The sequence below is a fragment of the Drosophila santomea genome, chromosome 3L (assembly GCF_016746245.2).
Source record: "Drosophila santomea strain STO CAGO 1482 chromosome 3L, Prin_Dsan_1.1, whole genome shotgun sequence".
NCBI classification, from domain to species: Eukaryota; Metazoa; Arthropoda; class Insecta; order Diptera; family Drosophilidae; genus Drosophila; species Drosophila santomea.
Window position 1 is genome coordinate 8007901 of NC_053018.2, and position 23237 is coordinate 8031137.

General features: G+C 41.8%; 1 protein-coding gene across 1 annotated transcript in view; it reads right to left on the reverse strand.

The window, feature by feature from the left end:
- LOC120449104 (BAI1-associated protein 3) overlaps window positions 1-17648 on the reverse strand; it is a 52802-nt gene extending 35154 nt beyond the window's left edge. The window contains exon 1 of the mRNA XM_039631413.2: window positions 16361-17648. The gene's annotated coding sequence lies outside the window, so the exon portion shown is untranslated. The remainder of the gene's footprint in view (window positions 1-16360) is intronic.
- Between the last annotated feature and the right edge of the window lie 5589 nt (window positions 17649-23237).

The following is a 23237-nucleotide window of genomic DNA, read 5'->3' on the forward strand; positions in this document are numbered from 1 at the left end:
TCTAAATCAAATTGTAATTGAATTATTCAAGCACCAATAAATTCATTTGATTGTTTTTTACCCTAAGGCCAAACAAAATCTGGAATTTATTTTACTCACTGTTCTGTTTAAATTAAATTAAAGTTGCATCTTCGCACTTTTAATTACATAATTGAAGAAAATTGGCTCAAGGACTTGGAGAATCCAGTTGATCAAAATAAGTCAGTGTAATTAATTTCCTTTCGCAAATCAAATCAAGCAGCATTCACTGTGAATATTTATGGGCAAACTGAGCTGTCTGTATATCCTTTTCATATGGCCCATCACAATACTGACAGTGTTCGGATTTAAAGCTGTTTTATCCTTGGCGAGAAACGTTTTGCATTGGCCACTGAAAAGTCAAATCAATGCCACAGGCAGAGCTGGCATGACACAAAACACAAATGCGGGACAACAATGTGTGTTGTTGCTGTTGGTGTTGCTGTTGCAGGGATGTTGCTGCTGCATGGATGTTACTGCTGCAGGGATGTGGCTGTTGCAACTCGGTATGTGGCCCTTGTCCCAGGCAATTGCACATGCCGAAGCGAATTTTGGAACGGCTGAAAGTGCTCTGCAGGACAGCGAAGCTGCAGGGCAGCAAAAATAGATAGCCCGTTGACCAGCTCACTTGGCCCTGGACGCAGAGGGAAATGTGACAGTAGCAGCAGCAGCAGCAGGACAATGCAAATGGAAATGTGCAACGCAGCGCGGCATACAAAGTCGGGCTACAAAACGACAGGACTGTCAAAGTGACGACCGCCCTTTTAACTGGACTTTCACTGGACTTTCACCGGCACCACTGTCAGCTGTATTTGCACTAAAAGCTTTTGTTAATGGTTGCGTCAATATTGTGCCACGCTTTAATAACATTGAAAACTGGCTGCGAAACCGGAGAGCCGACAAAACGGAAATCAGAAAATGAGAAATAAAATCGAAAACGAAAATGAACAAGAAATACGAAATGAAAGCCACAAAGAGCGCTAAATTCACTTTCTGCATTTGACGAATGGAATCGAATACAAATATGAATGTAACCGGAGTCGAAAAAGGGCGAAGCCGGCAAAAAAAACCACATAAATTCATTTGGCATGCTAACCCCTTTTTCGCAGGGTCATACATACAATTTTTTGGCCACATCAAACCAAGTTGCTAGTCGCCTTTTACCAGCCTTTTTTCACTTTTGCAACCAGCATTTACACAATATAAACTTTGCACGTACAATCATCGCACATACGAATCGGTAGTCGGTAGTCGCGCATACATTTTAGATGGCCAGGATATTGGCATTTCGGGCACGTAAAACATCAACGCATAAATACAACAAAAAGAGCAAACAAGGACTCCGCGCAGCAAGGAAGTTGAGCCTGTCGAACAGACGGAAAAGAAATGGCGCCCGCCGATCAAAAGACAACACAATGTGCCGCAAATGCGATGCCAAGGCGGCTCCACAACATGTTGAACTCGAATCGAACACGTAGGCGGGTGACTGATTGGACTACAAGGATACAAGGATACAAGGATGCGGAGTGCATCCGATTCGAACTGGTTCGCAGCTCCAGACAGCGAACGCTTATGGATTCATTGAACTGAAGCACAGATTGAAAGTGCAGCAAATTAAGCTACTTTCATTTAAAAGCAAGTATATATGCATTTGTCTTAAGTTTATTAATTTAAAATATTATATCAATTTTATACAATAAAGGTAACTTCCCCTACAGTAAACCCGTCTCGAATTTTATTAGTTTGTCAATTTCCTTTTGCTAAACTATGGCCGATCAAATCCCCTGGTAAATCCCCTTAGACATTTTGCCTTCCACCTGTTTTACTTTCTCCTTTGCAGGCCTATGGCATATGTCAATATTTAGAGCTTTTGGATTGTGGGTTATCCTCTTTTGCCAGCTTCCTTCCTTCCATTTTCATTTCCATTTCGGTTTTCTGCTTGCTACGCTTTGGGGAAATTCAATTTGTTATAATTTGAAAATTTCATTTTTCGTTATGTAAATGCGCTCGATAAGCCACAGTTCGAAAAATAAAAGCAGAGAACAACACATGACCGGGCCAAAAACATGGATGAGGTGTGGCAGAGGCCAAGGAGTATTGGTGCCGCAGAAAACCAATTTTGTGGCAGCTTAAATGTCAATAGCATTCATCCACGATTTCTCGGTTATGGCAATCGGTATTAGTTGTTGCCACCAAGTGTTATAGTCGCTATATACCTATACTGGGCGGCTATAAATAGAGCGGCACGTTCTGCTTATTTTTAGCCTTTGGGCGGCCAAATGGGGCGTGTCCTAGCCTCAAGGCTTAGCCATAAAGATAAAGTTTTGTTTGGGGCAGCTAGAAACAAATTGCAAACAATAAAGCGACAGGCATAAGGTCCACCCACACACACGTCCTCTCCCAAACTCCCCAATCAGGTGCCAAAAACTCGAGAGTCGCCTTCAGAGGTGCCTGGCAAATTGTCAATGAATCGCCCTCTGGGAAAGATGTTGTTCATTCCACCTCAATCGATTGTTTTTACCTTTAGCAAAACTTTTACGTATTTGCTTTTGTTAATGGCGTCCGTTCTTGTTGTTTTGTTCATTGATTCGAGCATCCAGAGTCGTGTCCTTGTTCAAGTCGCTTCTGCTAATTTAATGAAATTCGATTTCATTGTCTGCCACACTCGGCCAAATGACCGTCATAAGTTTGCCCAACATTGCCATGCCCATCGCATAATGTTTGTATAAGTCGATGTTATTGGTTTCAATACTGTGCACCATGGCGTATGATTAATGTGCACAAATCGCGTTAAAGCCTTTCGCAGACCCACACGAATATAACCTAATCCACTGCTGGCTTTTTATGGACTCTGAACTTCTATCTGCGGCATAAAAAGATACGATTATTATTACGATTGTGATGTGCACAATTGCGAGGAGCAACGAAAATGTCTAGAAGCTAAAGGGAATTCTCGCTCAATAACTCAATCAGATTTCGACACACGAGATACACACACTAACACACACATGTGTGTGTATCGAAAACTGGAGGATAGAAACATTTTGATGCATTGCCCAAGCCAAACGAAAAACAACAACCAATTGATATATTATAGAGTCTTAGGACGATTGAGGATGTGTTATTTAATACCCTAAACGAAGCAGCAAAAATGTAAACATTTAAAAGTGGCTATATCTGATTCTCGTATATATATTGAGTTAATTATGTAACTCTGAAGTTGTTGAACAAGAGTCCTTTGGCAAGCTTCACCCTTTAATTTAGCACATTTCAAGAAGTTTAAAACTTAAAAACTTTTACAACCTCGTTCGCCTTTCTCGGAAACTTTAAGACCATTTTGGTGTAAACACGACTCTCCCCAGCGAATAACAAACATCGTAAAAACGCTATACTACCCACAGTTAGTGTAATAAAAGCGTGTTTCCTCGACTCTCCACCGTCCACACCACGTATATATTACAAAATCGATGAATCAAAGTAAATTACCAGAAATAAATGAGATAAAATATGTGTACGCGCGCTTGTGCTACCTGAAAATGGAGCTGAGCTGGTCAGCAGTTCAGCTGGTATATTAGCAAACTGGCAGCTGGGGTTTCCATCTTTTTCCTCATTTTCCCTATTTTCCTTATTTTCCCATTTTGATTTAGCCACGCCAAACGCGGTACAGGATAAGCCCGACTAGTTGACCTGGCAGCAAGAACAGCGATTAAGGGAGGGGCTTGGCTCCATGTTAAGTTCTCCGCAGGTTGGTAAATGCCACTAAAAACGGTGTGGTAACACACGTTACTCACACACACACATACTCAAACACTTGCCGCAGGAAATTGAAAAACTTGTATATGCTCGACTTCCGTTTCAGCTGCTTTCGAGTAGAGTGCGCTTACTAATTTAATAAGGCAACGGGACGTGGCCACTTTTAACCAACAGCAATAAGTAGCGAAACAAAAATTAGTCAAAAGATAAAATTATTGTATGAAAATAGAATCTATACCTTTTCTTCTATCAAAATACGTCATAATTTAAGCGGCTTTTAGCCATACCATTGCCTAATATTTATACTTCTTATGCTTAATCAAAAGGGACACCTGTTTTTGTTCTCTGTATTTGTGGCACATGTGCAGGTCACACCCCACAGCCCCCAAATTGCCACTCTATTCTTCGGCGAGTTCTTTTGTTGCCTCTCTAAACTTGTTCGTCAAAGTAATCATATAAATATTCCTTTGTAAGTGTGTTGGTGTAGCGCTGTGTATGTGTATGTGAGTGCGTGCCAAAAAACTTTTGCGTGTTGGGTGTTTATTAAAAACTTGGCCTACTTTCACCCTCGCACATAAATATTACTTTTGTCTGGCCAGCAAAGTGGGATTCACGGTCATTCGCAATGCGTTTTGTGTTTAATTCTACTGAATTTAATAATAACAATTTCCAACACTTTCATGAATACTTCACGAATCACAGCTACTGGCAAACACCTTTAAATGAGTTTTGCTTGTTGACGACGTGACTTTAATGAGCTCAGGAAACGCCAAGGAGCTTTGGCAGTCAGACAGGGCAAGTGAGCTTAGTCTTTTGTAAGGAGCTCCAGGCTGGACTTTGAGCAGGAATATGCACTTAAAGAAATGTAGTGAAAATATAGGCATGTATCAGAAAATATCACAAAAATCAATAGTGTTTAATATCAGAATAATCATTAGTTTTTAATGTTAGATTATGTTGTAATGAGAGCAAAATCAAATGTAACTCAAAATCATTCTTAAGTACATTCCTAAGTACTACTGATGGTTATGTGTAAATTTAGCAAATACAACTGAACAAAATATCTCAAACTGGAATTAATATCATTTAAATTGAAATAGCTTTAGCTAACGTTCAGTTTTAGCAAACATTTTCTTGCACTGCATCGACAATGGGGACTTAGGGCAACTTGGCAGTGGAGTTAACGCGGGCAGAGTCCACCTATGCACACATCATTATTATTATGTGTCCCAGTTTGAGCTGCCCAGTGGGTACAGTGATGTAGGTGGGAGGTGTAGCTGGTTCCTTGCTGTTTAATTTATCGCCCAAGCGGCTAAATATGTTTGCTTTTTCTGCTCCTTTGGCTCCATCGCCGCTGCTGCCCTTCAGCCGCTCGCTATTATGGGCATAATAAACTCATTAAAATGCACCGGGCCGGACAATTGCTGGGCTGGTGAACTGCCGAGCTGGAGAGCTGTCAATAAAGTCGTGGCCATGGTCCATATGGTGGCCATCGGCCATTCCTGCGCTGCAAGCCTTCCACATGGCCACATGTCTCCCCTTTCAGCCGTTGTGTTTACATTTGATGGGCTCAAAGCCGTTGGCCCCACCGTGGAAAAGTGGGTCAATGCGCTGTGAACTGATTAGTGTCAGTCTAGTGGCAGTGGCCCGTTTCCTGGCCACAACCTGATCAAGGGCTTTTCGCCTTCAAGCGGCCAGCACTCGGCGGTTTTCTGAAGTTTTTGGCCAGCCCCATCACGTCCCTTAAAGCCATATGTCCGCGCACAGGCAGATTTCAGACGATTTCATGCATAAATTCGGCAACAAAATCGATAAGGACACTGCGGTCCTGCCGGATTGTGGTTTGTAGGTTTGGAGGGTTGAAGGGTGATGGCTCGTAAATTATGCCACGCCCCTGCCATAACGAGGCTAATAATTCTGGAAATAATTCCCGCCACATTTTCCCTTCTGATTTCCCTTTTTGCTTGTTTGTTTGTTTGGTTCTTGTTGTTTGTTGCTTTCGCTGCATGATTATTTTGCATTTGGGTTCAACCAAACCTTTTTGAACAAATTTCATCATATTTTTCCAAAGTAGCCCTTTTTTTATAAGTACTATTATTATTATGTTTATTTATTTAAGCACTCAGTTTGAGTGAACCAACCCGTCGGCAACGTGAAAACTTGCAAATTTAATGTTTGTTTCTGTCCGATTTTTTGGGAACAAATTTTGTTTGGCAACTTCATTTCGTAGCGCTTATTGACAGCGACAACTGACAAACAATGAATGACAAACGGTCGCCGAACAAAGGCGAATTCAGGCGGCCAAATAGCACCAGCACGTTGTAACTTTTTATCAAGTTATTAACTTATCTAATTCGATTATGGCCGTGAGCGGGTGTTGCTGTGTGCCCTCCAGTTTGTATGTGGGTGTAGGTGGCTGTTTGTCTGTGTGTCAGCAGGTCCTGGTCGGAGATCCTGGTGGCGGCAGCCTGTTCGTGTCAGGAGCACCGGCAATGGCAATGGCAACGTTTACGTAGCAAGCAATTCAATTAGAAATGCGGTAGCAACAGCAGAAACAAAAACAACACTCAAAATGGCTGCCTAGACAAACAGAGAAAATGAAAAGGACAAAGGCAGCGGAGAGGCGGGAGGGGTAAGGGGGGTGGCTGGTTCAGCGAAAGGACGACTGACAGACAGGCTCTATCAAAAAATGGTAAGCAACAGACTGGCAGGCAGACAGCCAAGGACGCAGCACTCGCGACTCGTTTATGCGGAAGCTGCTTTACGATAATGGCTTAAACGGTTTGGAAGCTGCTCTATGGCATTTTTTCGGGGAAGAAGCACTTACTTCTAAACTGCCTTAATTATTCGTACTACAAAAACCGTATTGAGATCTTTTCGATAAAATGCAAATTGATGCTTTGCAACACAGATTGTTTGCTATTAATTCGAACTAAGAATGGCACTTGTATCCCTACGATTGAGTTTGTACTATGACCTAGTTAAAGTATCTTTTGAATGCGAATCATTCCATTCCAAATGTTGCAAATGAACAATAACAAGTGAGCCGCACAAACATCTCGAATAACACATGCTCTTTAATGGGCAACCATTTGCCTACTCTGAAATATGCCTGCTAAAATGAGCAATCTCCCGCATTCCACATTCAGATTTACAAATTACCAAAGCTACACACAATTCTGCTACACAAACAAAAACACAATCGAGGGAAAATAAATAATATTATATTATGTGTGTTTGTTTATCTCTTTCTAGCAGCGCGCTGTCGTTGCTCGTCTATGTCAGTTAAATTTTGATGTTTTTTTGTTGTCAAAGCCCATTAAACTGTCTTCGTGTTGGTCCTTAGTCCTTTTGGCCCCCACCCTCAGCCCCCAGGCTCAAAAAGCAGGACAAAGAGAAAAAATAAACGAAACAGGACAGAATGGAGGTAAAATGGTAAAAAAAAAAAAGTTGGCCATTTGTCTGGCGCTTGCTTTTGTCAGTTATAAAGTTTTAACCTTTATGGAGTGCTGAGCGTGACCAACATATAGTACATAAATATGCAGGCCAGAGTATAGGAGTACATATGCCTAAACCTCCACAAGCCAACTGAATTTCAGCCATAAACAGCCAGAAAGTCAGATTAAGTCTGCCAAGGAAGTTATGATACAGAAAATTATCCCATTAGGTCTGAGGAAAAGATTTATTTGCCAACCGCAGTCTAGACGAGTGGAAAATTGTAGCAACGCAGCCCAAGTTAATAATGTTAATTTAGCAAAAAAAACTGTATCCCATCATTTGTAAAAATAATGACAATTTAAATGACAATGCTCTGTTCGAAGGCTGGTGAATAAGCAAAGCGCTATTCGTTTGTCTTTTATTAATGGCATTCCATTGTCCTGTGCCTGCCTGCAAATTGATTTGACAAGGATCGCCGCCAAAGAGCAACAAAAATGGCCAAAATATGGTGACAACAAATTGACGGACAATGGCTGCCGCTTCAGTTGCTGACCAGCACATCATTTGACCATCGCAATAGCAATCTCCATCGCCATTCGACATCGAGAGTTTTCCAATCAAACTTGTACTTGGAGCAACGTTATTGAAAGCAGCTTAATGCGCATGTAAGCTGTCCATTATTCCTCGACATGTTCGTGCCAACAGAAGCATTCAAATTTTTGGCCAGTAGGTGTGGCCCGAGGTTGAGATTGGTGCCATGCTCGGATGTTTGGATGTGGGTCTTTTGCTCATGCATTATGCGCATTGTTTGCAACTTTTATGTTGCTCAAAATTTGGTTATCAGCTTGGCAAGAAAAGAAGTAAAATAAGCAGCATTTTGGGGGATAGGGCATGGGGATCCACTGGATTTTGCAGGAATGGGACGCATAAATCACGCAAACTGGCTGTTGTACTGGTGTACTGGGCACAAAAGGTGCCTGGTGCCTGGTGCCTGTCCTGTCGTACGTGTAACTGCATAAATATGATTGATATCGGCCCGATGGCCAGGACCTTGTAGCTTTCCCACGGCAAAAAACAACTTCAATTACCATTGAATGCTAAGCTAGGGGCGTGGTGGTGGTGTTGGGCCATTGTGGGTTTAACGTCTATATCATCGGGCTTGCCAACAACTTTTGAAACACCATAAATGCCTAAAATGTCGCATTGTTGCGCTTGGATTGTGACGAATAAAAGCGAGACAATAGACCCCAAAAGCGTCCTGTGGGGGGGGGGGGGCACAGGAGGTGCTCTGTCATTGTTATAGCAACAATTTACTTTTGTGAATTCGCCATGAAAGCGAAATGAAAGAGGCGGCAGGAAGCTTGACTTTGAGCCCCAGCGAACAAATCTCCTGCCACCCACTTAAGCTTTAAACTTAATGTTTGCTAATATAATTAAGCGATTTGGAGCTGCTTCACTTCACTCAAGGATTTTTAAATTAATTTCTGTTGTCTTGTTGGTTTTAATTCCCCCTCTTCACCACCCACCGTTTTTTTCATTCTTCTTGACTGCTCGTATATTATCCATCCGCCCCGTTGGCCTGACTTTAAGAGCTGTTCGAAATAAATGGAAACGTTTGTGCGTTTCACTATGCCAAAAAGAAGGAAGCCAAGTGCACTGAGAGAAAGCATGCTCATCCATTTAGAGCTTTAGATTTCGATTTGATTTATTTGACCTAGGTATCTTTAAATTTATAGGGTTTATTACAGTATTTTATTTGTATAATCATAGTTTCCTCATTTATTGCGTTTATAGATAGAGTTTTAAAGCAACTCACCTACTTACACTTAATTTTAATTTTTTCTGCATTTTTAGCGTGTACATCCTCATACACGAACACTATCAGCATAACATCAGCAACAACACTGAACAGCTCATGCAAAATGCAAGAGAATGCTGAATAAATCAGGGGAGTCGGCCAGGAGGCAAGTAGTGGTAGCGGCAGCTGCTCCAGGAGAGAATTAAAGACCCCATTGAGCCTTAAGCCGCCGGCGTGGCGTGGCGTGGCGTGGCTAACTGACTACTCAAGACTTCCTCCAGCTGACTGACTGACGACCGGCTGACTGGGAACGACAAGGACACCGCCAAGAGTTAACTAAATGCTCGACAGTTGCAACAAACGGCAAACAAAACGGATGGCAGAGTGCGGGAAAAGTGGACCTGGGATGAGGAAGTGGCAGTGGGAGTGGGGAGGAAGCCAAGGCCAAGTGAAGAGGCATCTCTTGGCGCAGTGCTTCCGCTGTTGTCATTCGCTTAAAAGTTTATTCCTCGCCTGCCGCTGACAGGCGAAAGGCAAGTTGAATCCAGTCGCAAGTCGCTAGTCGCCTCTTTGCTGTTCCATCTAAATATCAAAATGACTCCCCATCCCATCAGTTTTATTCCTCATCCTGCCTGGCTTTTCCTTGGCCTAAAAGCGTCTTGGCCTTATATCCGGTGCCGCAACACTTCCTGTTTACAATTTAAACTAATAAGCAGCCAACGGCAGCTGACAAGGAGAACGCAGTCGAGGTCCTCGCAGCTGGCATCGTTTTCAATTTTCATCCTGACGCCCATTTATTTCTGCTTTGCCCTCTCTTTCAGCGCACGATCTCTTTACATATTCAATAAATTGAAATTGACATTTGGCGTTGCAGGGGGCTGCGTTCTGACGTATATCCTGTTGTAACCAAACACATATGAATACGCAATACAGAGGCATCCGAGGCAGGAGAATATCCATCACCCGGCGAAATCAATCATTCCGCAGTGTCGAAATCATGAAAAATGGTAATGCAATAAAATAAAATAAAATGGAATAAAGGCAAAATAATGAAAGCAACACCATGTTGGCACCAATGAAAAGGTCTAGACTTCTTCAAAATAAATGTATTTTCCTAACTATTCACTTTAAGGGTATTACTTCAATAAAAATAAATAGTTTAGAATTTTAATGTCAAGTAATAATTATATCTAAATAAATATCATAAATTATACCCTTCCCTTTTCCCAGTGTAACACTCCATGGCTATCAATATTTGCCATTAGCATAGTCAGCAAATAGTAATCGGCAAATAGAAATCGATGAAACTATGTCAGTCTGTCTGCCCTGAGCAAACTGAGCCATCTACCTAATCCTTTCAGATTGCAATGAACTGCAATCAAGTCCACCAGCACCGAGCACTTCATTAACCAAGTGAAACCAATTGCATGCCAGGGCAATTCATTAGGGCCCCAAGTCACTTGAAGAGCTTAATCCACAACGATTTGTGCACTTTCCAGCCGCCTGAAGACACGACCACTTGTTGAAACTCAATTAACTTGAAGGACCGAAAGTGTTGCGCCTGCGAATGTCAAAGGGGGCTCGCAAATATTTGCAGATACTTGCTACACACAGCAAAAAAATAAAAACCATCAAAACGTCACTTGAACAATAAATTATGCCCAACGAACGGAGAACTCTTTGCAACTGAGTCCTGTGTCCTGTGGCCATAAAAATGCTCATTTTGCCTAAGAACTTTCGAGAAGCGCGAGCTATTTTTAATAATTATTATGACCTTGGAGTGCAGGGGGGGGGGGAAGCTGAGGGGAGCTGTCAGTCTGTCAGCGTGTTGCAAAGAGATGAGGACTGCCAGCCATTGTCCTGGAATCCACGTCCTGTGAGCAGAGAACCTCACAATGTTTACGTTATCTCATTTAACACTTGAAAAACTTTTCCACACACACAGACACACATACACATGCTCGTGGGTGTGTGTGTGTGTGTGTTTGCTCTGTCTGAGTGTTTGCCGCTTTTCCAAGTGGCCTTCCCCCGCCAGCTCCACTCCCTATCCCCCCACCCCCCTCGCAACTTTTTGTCTGGCGGCGCATTTGCACATTAACAGTGTGAAAAATTATGATTGAGCCATAAAACAGTCAGCTGCGCCCACCAGGTTTCCCACAGGAAAATTCCCCTAGAGAGTTGTCACATGCGTGTGTTTTTTCCTGAAAGTTTTTCTTTATTTTCGGTAGATGGTTAAGTGAGGTGGGTGAATTCAGCTAGCAGAAACAAAGGGACATTTTCACTTTGTCCCGTTGGCGCTGCTTGCATCATCTTCCGCCCACCGCCTCCATGGCATTTTCCATTTCCCAGCTCTGCTTGAGCAAACAAAGTTAACCGGGCGATGCTTGCTCCCAGTAGAGTAGCAATTAAGCGACGAGCTACCTACAATTTTCCCCTTTTCTTTGTTTTGTAACCCATTTTTTTGTTTGTTTGTGTGTGCTGAGGGAAAAACATAACAATGCCAGTGGCATCCTGCCGTGTGCACTTCCATTTAACGGGGTAATATCATAAGTATATTTTAAAACAAAAGCGTAGTGCACCCTATCATTTCATTAACTATTTTTAGACGATCAATGAACACTATTTCCCAGAAGAATTCATATGATACTGAGCTCCATTTCCATATGACATATGACTTTCATTCAAAATACTTGAACATGAAGAAGGTTCCAAAAGTAATGGATAGCATTTGGATATGATAAAAAAGTAATGGATAGCATTTGGATATGATAAAAAAGCAAATGGATGTGTGTATGTGTGTGTGTCACTTTCATGCAGGGTATCATTCAATAATGAATGAGTCGAGCTCCGTGGAGTCGTTTCAATTGACTTGGCCCCGTCCATTAATAATCCAGAGGGCATATAAATCAATCATGCGACAAGCTGATAAACATCCAACAGCTAAACAAATTCGTATTCGAGTGCTAAAGCGAAGCGGTATCCCCGTGCTTGTGTGTTTACACTAAAACACGTCAACATTTCGTGGAGGACGCAGGAGGAGGACGTGTCGAGTAATTCGGCTGTGTCCGCAGCACAATTTATTGGATTTTATGCCGCTCTTTGCGAAGCAGCACAGCTGGCTGCTATTTTTAGTTATCCGTTACTGCGCAACAGTTGAAGCTGGAGCTGAATCTATTTATAGTCGCAAAAGAGCAGCAGGCGTACAGCTTTTCCGCAGGATAATTCCCGTTTTGCATGAACATGAAGCTATTAAGCCACAGAGCCAAATATAAACATGTCGATTTAAATTGAAAATACATGGTCACTATACTATATTCCGCTTTAAAAAAAACTACAGACACTTTGGCACTTTAAAAGTGTTTTAAAATATGCTTTGAATTTTGACTAAAATCAAAATACATTCAATTATTATTATTCAAGTGACATCTCTTGCACAACACTCATTTTAATGAATGCTTTATTAAGCTTAAACTTTATCACTCATTCTTCATATCCTTGCTACAGCAAATGCTTGAATATTTTTCATAAAGTTCTAATCAACTTTTCCTTAAATCCTTTGATGATTGCAAACAAACTCCTTCAACGCAATATGTAGTACGCAAATTCCATAAGCATTACACAACTTTAAGACAAATCTCAATTATATTTGAAGTTCTCCCACGACAACTCTTGACTTCCCCAGCATTCTGTGGCCAGAATTTCCTTTCAGTTGCTAAGTATGCTATGGTTAATAAGCAAACCTCTTCGTCATGTTTGTTTGGTTGACAAATCCGGTTCTCCAAAGGAACATTCGCTGCCATTCTCGGCTCGTTTTGTTGTGCTGCATTGCATTGCCAGTGCACCTGCATTTGGCTATAATATGCACTGTTTTCTTGCCTCCATGCTGTTTCGCTGTGGATGTGGAAAAGTATGCAATGCTTCTTTGCATTTCAAATGTCTAGAAAGGAGCCTTAGAGTCGGACCTTAAGTGCTACCACCCACCCAGCTGTTCCAGCTTCTCCTTCTGTGCCTCCACCTGCCTGTCCCCTTAACCCATTTCATCGTCTTCTTTTGGGAAAGTCCCCCACTTTCACGACTTTTTTTTCGGTGCGCACAATTACACAACAACAATAAAAAAAAGCAGCAGCAGGCAACGAAAGCTTTGCTACGTAATCAGAAAAACGTAAAAATTTCTACAAGCAGGTAACGAAAATATTTGAAATTGCTTTTTGCCTTTGCCACCCCGTTGAAGGACTCTTCGCCCACTCCTTGTGTTGGTTTTTTTTTTATTCTTTTTTTGCCTTTACTTTGGCATTCCGTCTGTCTAATGGCGTATATTTTAGGCTACGGTAGCTGCTTTGGGTTTCGGTTTCCTCGTCCTGTTTCGTCCTGTTTTATTTGTTTTTTTCCCTTTCATTTCGCCGTGTCGCTTTTCCTCACTGCCAAATCTTAACGATGTTGAGGACACATCTTTGCTGGCATTTTTTGTTTTACTGCCACACAGCGTCTTGATAAGGTTAATTGCCCATTTTTTCCATACCCTTCATAACTCAATGGGCATGCTAATAACTCCTTCAACGACTCTTTGATGTCCTGCACATGCTTCGTTTGCTGCGATGAGGGTATTTTCGATTCGATTCGACAGTGAATTCCATTTGATTTTAGCACATAGCTAACCGTCTTTTGGCTGTTGGAACATATCGAATTCTGATTTGACGCTCATCGTCGGCGACATAACACAAATATTTGGGAACACAGCAGGCGACAATATTTTGCGACATTTCTGCCAGAGGTCAGGGGTAATGGAGAGGGGTGGATGCGGGGAAGTAGTCGATTTGGAGGGGAGGGGGAAACTCGATATGGGAATATCAAGCTAATGAAGGATACTTGTTGTCGCATATTAGAGCAATATGAATGGAATACTGAATGTAAGTGAGCTCATTGACATGGCAACCTTGCAAAGAAGCTCTGCTCAAAAGGGACCATGTCAAAAGAACAATGTAGGTAGTTTCCCAATTTAACAAAGCCAAACTGGATCCTATTATCAATACTTATCATGTTAAATGAATGGCCAAGCGAAGACGAGTTAAAACCTAGAAAGATTACTCTTTACAAGTTGCTATGCAAACAGACAAACTCAAATTCATTTTCATATACAGCACATAAATAAACAAAATATGGAAGCACAATTTTTGCTAGCTTATCTAGACTAGGAACACAAATTCCTAATAATTGTGGCACATAATCTTCCTAAAATTATTTCTAAAACAGAAGATGTTAATCAAGAGAAGAAAAGTCTTTAATTTTCAAACTTGTATATTGCCATATTGCACATAATTGGCTTTTTATTTGTTTTCCCTTTGTTCTTATACAATTTAAACAAAAAATTTGTTTGAAATACAAACAAATTTGAATGCAATAAAGTTGTGGTTTGTGCTGCAAACAATCTGCATTTGTTTTTTCACTGCCTCTAAGCCATTCCCTAACAAACTTACCACAGAAACCACAACAATTGCAGCTGGCAAACAAACAGGGAATGTCAAAAACAATGGAAATAGCCAGAAAAAATAGCACAGATTGTCGAACAGCAATAAACTGCAAATAATAACGACTGCTCAAAGTTTTGCTGCCAACGAAACTAAACAATTTTCTTGCAATTAACGTCGGAAGAATGAAATTGAAAAACAACTTGTTTGTAACCATTATGCAAAACAGCAGCGGAAAAGGCAAAAGTCGCACTGGCCGAGAGCGATTTCCATGAAATCCTTTGAAGTTGTCCACATTCAGTCAAAGGACAATATTTCGCTAAATCTGAGGGGTTTTTTTTTTTGGTTGAGTGGGCGGTGCCAGGAAGAGAAATAAAGTACAGAAGTGCCCGCACGGCGAACGGAAGTCAAAATGGAAATTATGATAAGAACTACGGAACTGGACAGTCATTAAAATGGAACTGGCACACCGAATTATGTAGTCAGCGAAATACAAACGATAAAAAAAAGAACGAAAACATTAACAGGGAAAACATAACGCAGCTCACCCAAAAAGGGTGAAATATGTCCCGATGTTAAGTGCTTCATTTAATTAACAAAGTTGACATGAAAGCGCGGTGCCGCCTTTTATCAATACCCTAACTTATCAAAGGTCACATTCTTTGCTGCAAAGTGAGCCCACCTTTTTGAGCTTATATTTGGAATCAATTGTTGGTGTCTGCAGGGAAAAGTTTTACGAGTATTTTTAGAGCTGATTGAAGGATATTATTGGACAGGAAATTAATCACTTTTAAGGGTATCCAATTGAAACTGCCTCTTTCAGACTGCTTCAGCTTGAACTTGCCGCTTAATTGTTTGCCTTTGCCACGGAGCAAAGCTAAGCAGATGGCACCACTTGAGCCACAGCACTCATACGCCAGGTGGGCCACCGTGGAATTACTTGGTTAATTTGATTTCAAATTTGCATTTCGCTACAGCTGCACGTGGCCTTGTGTGTGTTTGTGTGTGTGTGTGCTATTGACACGGATTTTGCATAAATTTAATTAGTCCGCCACGAATGAACAGTTGCCCAATTGAAGTTGAGTTTTAATTAAGTGCGGTTGTAACGATTCCATCGGCCTGTTGCTGTTTTTGTTTACGTTTTTACTTGGCAGACATTTGTTATTCTATATCCCGCCAAGGCCATAAAAACAACAGCTGCACATTTCGCAGACACCATGGGCATCTGGTGGGCAGCAAATTAGACGACATACTCGTATTCCATATAATACGCGTAATACTCGTGTACGTGGCCATAATAGTTTGCCGCGATAAGGAAGCGGTCATTAAATGCGCCCGAGGCATTCTACATCATCAAAATATTATGGCCAGCTCGCTCGCTTTACGTCAATATTTGTTTGCCATGATTAAGGAAAATACGTATTACGTATACGCCATGTATGCCGCTTCGACTTTTCCTGATTTTTCGTACAAAACAAAACAAATGCACCGCTGACTGCGATGCAAACATAAATATTGATTTGCAAAAATTGCGTGAATACTTTATGGCAATAATAAAACGGATTTTATATCACCGATTCGCAATTTCGAATTCGCCCTTTCTGTCTGATGTTATTAGCCATGAATCAACTTTCAGCCGGACATTCACAATCCCATTGGGCCCCCAGGTGTTAATAATATATGTACTCTATTCCACGTATGTACATATGTTAGTCTTGTGTGGAAGTTACAAGGATTAAATTAATAATGAAGACTGGCATGAATAATTAATGACCCGTGAATGCTTTGGTTGTTATCATTAATTGCACTGCGAATGTCACTGGCGGGCGGACATTCGATATATTAACCATTTGCAAAAAATAGTGCAAACTGTTTTTCAAGGACTCACCAGGTGAATGGGAATCCTTTTCCTTTGCCGTTGCCGTTGCTCTCGAGTTCGCCTTCAACTTTTATGGCTGCATAAATGGACACGCTGCCCCGTTTTGACCAGAACTCGCAATTTCTGATGCAAATTGCTCCTTGCAGGATATTTTTTACTTTTATTTTTAAAGTCTAGTTTGCTTTTATGCGCGGATCTCGTTTGTAATATTTATTTTAGCATAATTTTCGGTTGTGCACTTTTCGTATTTCGTATTTTGCATGTAGTTTTTTCGGTTTTTCGTTTCTCGCTTTTCGTTTCTCGCTTTCCGTTTCAACTTGAACAAAACATTCAGGAGCATACTTAATGGGGCATGACCAAGGCTGGGATCGTAAAATAAATGGTTATGTCCTGTGGCCCCCAAGTGCAGTGCGGTGTAGTATGGCGTTCAGTGTCCGTCTGTCCATGTGTTCGTCCTAAGTCCTATGTGGTGTATCCTGCGTCCTGTGTGTGCAACAGTTGTCGTGGAGTTTTTTTTTGTTCAGGGTAGTGTAATGGTTGCGGGCAAATGGATTTTTATTTTATTGCCTGGCAATAAAAAGCGAAACTGCAGGCCGCGCAACAGTTTGCAATTATGTGCAAATGCAGCGTGACATAAACGGGCGGATCCCCTCGCTTGGCCCCTTGTTTCCTCCGTCGTTTAGCTGCAAGCAATTTGCTTTTAATTGCTGCTGCTGCTCCTGCTGCTGCTGCACCTCTCCCTCAATTTAATTCAATTGAATTTGTTTTAGTTGGGTCGAGTTTGCTTTGCTTGGCTTATTCATTTCATTTCGTTACGTTTCATTTCATTTCATTTGACACTCGCGCACTCACTTTCACACCGCCGTCGGTTTTGCTCTAGGATCTCTTCTTTTTTTTCTGTTTGATTTGATTGACTCCTGAGTGGGGGAGACCAACTGGGAGACTGGTCCCTCGGCTGCCGACTGGACTTCCTCAGGTGCCGCTGGGTGGTTAGAGCTACTACCTTCTGCGACGCCTGCCCACAGCGAACTGAGCTGCTCCACTTTCGGGCTTCACCTTATAAGCCGTGCATCCATCGCACTGTTGCTGCTGCTCCTGCTGCTGCTGCTCCTGCTCCTGTGCTATCCTCAATGCGAGTCCTGCTGGCTGGCTTGCCTTCCAGCCAGCCGTTGTCCTTTGATAAGAGCTGGCATTGGTGTGCGTGAGAGAGCGAGCGCCGCAGAGAGCGAGAGTGTGTGTGGAAAGCTCGGTTCCCTACATCCCGACTCTCTGCGAACAAAGCTCAACAGGGAGTTTACCGTTAGAATTTCAAATGTTACATTATGTTTTCAACCAATCTGACATATTTTATTTAATGAATTCTGAATATATTGCATAAAGTTAAGCTAAGTTATGCATTTAAAGCACTATTGATTGTGCTTAAGCATAAACCAAAGAATTTTTAGCATAAAACAGAAACCATTTGCCATAAACATTTTGGTTAAGAAATATTTAAAAACTATCAAAGCGTTGGTACATTTAAAAAGCTGGAAAATTAAAGTATTATAATATAATTTTTAAATTTTGATGGGATTAATAAAATAAAATTTGTTTTTACTATTTTTAATTAAACGTATTGTAGATATCAACATGTTGCACACTCAAGAAGATTGTAATTTAGAGTAATTTGATTATTATTATTTATAATTTATTATAGAACTTTCTATTATAGGCACTTTCTTGGGTAATAGGAAACTTGCTCTACCAAAGCTCCGTCTGCTACTACGATTATCCTCTGCTTAATGGTGTGGGTTGGTCATGAATGAATTCCCTCCTGTTGCATATGTTTTTATGGCCAAGGATGGTAAAAGGGGGTCGAGACTTGGCCTAGAAATGGAGCATACAACCGACCAAGCCACCCACCCACTCACGCACACTCACAAACACACATACAAACATATGGCTCCGCTCTCCGTGAAGTTCAAGATGAAGGTTAGCGCCGAAAACTCGAAAAGCTGCGGAGCTTTCGCTCTCTCTTTCTCTCTCTCTCTCCGTTCTCTCTTTTGTCTCTCGCCCGTCAACATGTTGCTCTTGTATGCTAAACTTCGATTTGTTTTGTTTCCTTTTTGCTTTCCACCATGGCGCCCCAAAAATTATGATGAGCTCCATCAAGCGACGGCGCTTAGCGCGCGCTGGCTTCCTTCCTTGGCCACTCGCCACCCACCAAAGACCATTCCCACCCACTTGCCACAATCCGAACCACTCGCATCCTGCCAGCAAAGATTACACAGAAGAAAAATTCAGCAAAACTATAAGAAACTTTTCACAATGAAATTTGTAAGGATTTTTCTAATTTACAAAATAATTATAGAGTAATTAAACATCATGTAACATATTTATAATTATCTTAATTAAACGAAATAAAAACAGTATTTATTTTACCTTGATTCACTTTATAGATTCTTTTTTAACAAATATAGTAAAACATTTAAAATTTAAAATTTAATGTTACTAAAATCGTAAGCTTCAGATCTTAATTTCTTCTCAGAAATATAAGTTAGTTCAAGGCTTAGATTTTTAACTTGATTTTAAAAAGTGTATAAAACTAGGAACCGAAAATTGTCAATTGTGAAATTGCATCTGTATGGTTACACATTCCTCTTCCATGCCAAAATGGATGTCCCTACTATTAAGGAATTTAGTTCCGCAATCTTAGTTATGTTCCCGTACTTTCTGCGGCTGCCCGAATCCGAGGCCGAATCCGTGCGGAACGCTCCTCCACGACGATGACCCAGAACCCCGCCTTTCGCCGGGCGACCCAATTTCGTGCCTCCACGTACACGGCGCTCAGAAGTGGCGAACTGAGAATGGAGATTCATCCAGCGAGGTGGATGTTGTAACACTGGGGGGCAGTGTGTCCGGGCATCGAAGGCGCAGATCTGCAGTGGCACCCATACCTTCCGCCTGATTGGCTTGGGGCTTTGGCATTTTGTGGGGGGCAGAATGGATATGCTCGGGATGGAGATGCGAATGCGACGCCTTTCTGCATCCTGCATTGTTGGCAGGAGTCAACAGACGTCAGCCGTGCAGTGATTGATTGTTGGCCAACATTTTGCATGCTGAAGGGCGAAAAACGGATGCCATTGGCAACGAAATTAAGCAGCTTAAATAAGCGACAATATCAAGGAGTTGAACAAGAGTCCTTGCCGAAGGATTGCGAGGGTTTTCAGGGTGGCAAGTACTTCGTAACTAACTATTCTCGTTGCTCTCTTGGACTGTGAAAATGATAAAAGTTTTGTGCGTCTCTGCCGCTTGCCAGCTATCTTTTCTTAATTTGAGTTGGGCCAAAGCAGCCAAAGTTGTTCGCTGTCAATGATGTGAACTTTTGAACTTTGATTGGTTGCCCCACATACACACACACACACACACACACCAGCACACCAGCACACACACACAGGCAGTTGAAATTGCACACCTACAAGCGCTTTAATTTTAGGCTTTACCAGCTTTTAGTTTGGCTTTTCAAAGCAACGGCGGAATATTGTGTAATTAGTTTAGATACAAAGCCGAGATTAAATAACAATAATTAAAATGCCAACACAGCAAACAGTGTAATTATTTAAAGGGATATCTCACTTGGCCCAAAAGTCCGTAAAGAGCTTATAGAATTAGTTCATTAGATTGGACAAAAATTGTGCGTTTAGTTTGTGAAAAAGCTGCCATATTATCCCGCACAGTTGCTGGCATTACATTGCTGTGCAGCATGCAAAGTAAGGCAAACAAAATGTTGCTTGATTAAAAATCTAAATAACGAAGCAAATACCTGAAATGCCCGACCCACTTGAATGGAATGCAAATTATATCTTCTAGGAATTTCAACAGAATGCATTTGCCTAGCTTCATTAGGCGGCTGGGAGATACCAAAGCCAGGTGCATTGCAGCGCCATTTTAATGCCCGTTTGCCTTTTAAGCCCAGGATAAAGCAGGACTTAAGGATTTTGTAGAAGGAGTCGACTGACGGAAGGATGGAATGCAAATTAAATGGACGGGAAAATGCGCTTGAAGTGGCAGTGATTTTCAGGGCGTTCCAGTCGACCGACACAAATCACTTTCACTAATTATATCCTCCCACTGATGACCGCCCACTTACCTATGGAGTCCGGCTTAAAAGCTAAAGGACACGCAGAAAAAACTAAACTAAAAGACGCAGCTGGTTTATAAAATGTCTTCCTTTTTTTCTAGCGTAATTCACGGGATTATAATGTAAGTCTAGTTGCGCAGAAAAAGGTTTTGACTCTTCAGATACAGATACAGTATCTGAAGTCCCACTTCGCTGTGCAGCGAAATCCAATAAATAAAAGTGAAATGAAAAAGCATAGCATACTTCTGTGCGCAGTTCAAGGTGCGACAATTTGTTTTTGGCTGACCAAGATAAAGCGAGTCGATAGCCCAACTAGCCATGTCTGGGGCGGTGGCCACTCCCCGAAATCCAGCTGTCTGCTCTTCGGGTTTTTTTTCGTCTTTCTTGGTCAACCACTGGCTGTCCGAGTGGCGAGTGGGTGCGCCAACGTATATTTGCCACCTGAGGTCACGAAAACGTCGCTTAGTTGCTGGCTGTGGCTTAGTTTAATTAAAGTTCTCTTGAAAATTCGACGTTGTTTGGTATTATGGCCTTTTTGGTTTGGCCTGTCTGGGCTGCCTGTCAGCTGAAGCAACGAATTGAGTAATTTATTTCTCCCTCGGCAGCTGCAGCAAATTGTGCACACGTGGCGTATACGTGTTGTGCGCCTTTAATTGTTCATGCAGCGCTTGCAATTTCAGCTTTATGGCATCATTTGCAGTACTCCTTCGCGCTGTGGCATATTTATACTTTTATAGCCAAACAAAAAAAAAAACCAAGTAAAAAGTTGTCTCTTTTTTGTTCAGCTCTCGCGTCGTCTGCAAACTTGTGTCACCTAAATCATTTAGTGGAATATGGCTGGGGCTGTAAACCAGTCAACATTTAACGAAGTGCCTGGTAAGCACCAACCGCTGAGAAATGGTGAGAATTTAGCACTGCTCATTATGGAAAGTGCCATAAAGTGGGTTAAACTGTGGAGTTGCAAGTCAGTTAGTCTGTAAAAATATGGCTATAAAGCTTGCGAACTGAAGGATATAAAGGTGTCGAAGAAAGTGAATATTTGAATGCTGCATTTTAATAAAATTGCTAAATGATGCAAATTGCATGGTTAATATTATGATTAAAAACTTGTAATATCCTGCAACTTACTAAGTCAGTTTCCAATAACTCGTGGCTCTTCACCGAATTCAACCAGCTACCTTTTGATTTAAACTTGTGTTGATGTTCTGAGAAACCAAACATATTTTAAACTGAAAACATGAGTGCTTGGCTATGGAAACTTCACAAGATAATACTCTAATAAATCAACTTCTTTAAGGTAAGCACCTCTCGCTGTGCCCAATTCGGCCAAGAGCATAGCCACCCACTGTGGGCCATTCAATGTGCAGTTTTGGCCGCTTACAAGCCGCCCTCTGTGCACACAATTTGGCCATGTTTTCGCTCATTTACCAATTTGCAGCGCAGCCTGGTTGCGTGTTGGCCATGTAACCACCACCCTTGGCCAATGATGATCGATGCGGCGTCGCTGGCGTCCAGGAATTATGGCCACCGATAGCGACAGCACGCACATTTCGCAGGACAGCGGGTGTCCTTGCCCTTCAGCATTTTGGGCAACGTGGCTCGCATGAAAATTGGTAATATTCACTCAATTTATTGACTAATTGCATTTACACTGGCTAATGAAAACGCTCTAATGCCAAATAAAATGGCAAATTTATCAAATTCTCTCACGCGCCAAAGTCCTTCGTTCTTCGATAGCTTGGCAAATCAACGTCGCACTGTTGGCCAAATATTTGAAATGCTAATTTGTAAAATGGTCGCCGCTGATTCGACAATGATAAAGAGCTTCGCCCACGTTGAGCGGCATTAGGTGTGAAAATGTAATTTACGCGGAGATTAATGAAAAACTCGTTAGGCCGACTTCCGAGTTGATTTTTCTTTTGGTTGCGCTGCGATTTAGTTTCGCAGGGACGACTGTCTGCTGTCAAATGAATGTCGGCAAGTTTTTGCGGTCAGGAAAATGGGCTGCCTGTCCCACTTGTTTTGCCCAATCTTCTGCAGTTGACAGTTGAGGGAAAACTCGAAGGTGGAGCCAAGAAGGGCAAATGCAGGTGAAGGAAACTGGCAATCCAAAAACTGACGGCAAATTTTCAATTAGAGACTGTAAAAAGTTCACCCTGCTGCATGCTAAATAATTCAATTGTTTTGGCCATGTCCACATGTCGGCTATCAACTGCTTGTTTTTCACTTTTGAGGAGCCTTTTGTTATTGCACACTGTGTAATATTTGATGCACTTGTAGCCCAGCTTAATTAGTGCGAGTTCGAGAAGCTTTCGCTTTTGGCCAACTTTCAGCAGTTGGTCAGTAATTGGTTCTTTGGCCTCGTCAGCAGTAAAGTTGGCTTAAACTCAGCACTGAAGAAAATGTTGGATATTAATAATTATTATAAGTGGTTTAGCCGCAACTTCAAAATATACTTGTAACTTTCCTGCATCTTTTCCCAGCCTTGATGGGTGATAAGTCCCAGTTTTGATTTTCGTATAGTGCTTTTATCCTGCATCCTGTGTCCGCTCGGCGAGCCAATTAGAAAAGGAGGGTCCAGGTGGGGGACGTGTTGGGAGGATATCCTGGACATTATGTTTTCTGTTTACCATGCTGTGCGGCACAGACAAACATATGGATGAAGGTTGCTGGCAGCTCGCATAATCAGGGGCGGGGGCACAAAAGGCAAACACGGAAACAACTTGTTGCAACTACAAGCCGAACAAAGTGGGCACACATACATAC